The sequence below is a fragment of the Arachis ipaensis genome, chromosome B01 (assembly GCF_000816755.2).
Source record: "Arachis ipaensis cultivar K30076 chromosome B01, Araip1.1, whole genome shotgun sequence".
Classification (NCBI taxonomy): Eukaryota; Viridiplantae; Streptophyta; class Magnoliopsida; order Fabales; family Fabaceae; genus Arachis; species Arachis ipaensis.
The window spans coordinates 125,681,921-125,682,571 of record NC_029785.2 but is presented as its reverse complement, the minus strand read 5'-3'; positions in this window follow the sequence as shown (position 1 = coordinate 125,682,571).

The following is a 651-nucleotide window of genomic DNA, read 5'->3' as shown; positions in this document are numbered from 1 at the left end:
AATTTTATTTCCTAAATTATTCTCTCTTAAAATAATATTTATGAGTTTTTGTTACTTTTGAGTAGTGAGTATCTCATATTTGTCATGAAATATTATGACAGTAACTAAAATTTGATATTTTGTCACATACAATATTTTCTTTGACCTTTGAATCACAAGTTTATAATGGTCCCTTTAGCAAAACCGTTACTTTTCATGACCTTTAAATCAGAAGTTTATAATAATTCCTTTAGCAAATCCATTTTTTCTCTTTTTTCAAAAATGACAAATCAAATCATAATTCAGTCAAAACTCAGTGCCAGAATCATTATTAATATTTTAAGAAATTATATAATCATCTATTTTAAATAATAACTTAATTACAAAATAATTTTATTATCATAATTTATTTACTTATTTTTTCTATTTTTTAAGATTATTTAGAAGTTTTAACATTGTCAAAAAATTTTGCACGTAAAAAAGTTATTGAAAAACGTTTTACAATAATTGTGATAATATTAATAGATAATCATTAGCTTATCATGATTAAAGAAAACTCAATTGTTATAAATAATATTATTTAAATACAGCCAGGAGAAAAGATCGTAATATAAATTTCTAATTTTATACCTTGCTTGAAGTTTTCCGTTTTATACAAATTAATCTATAAGA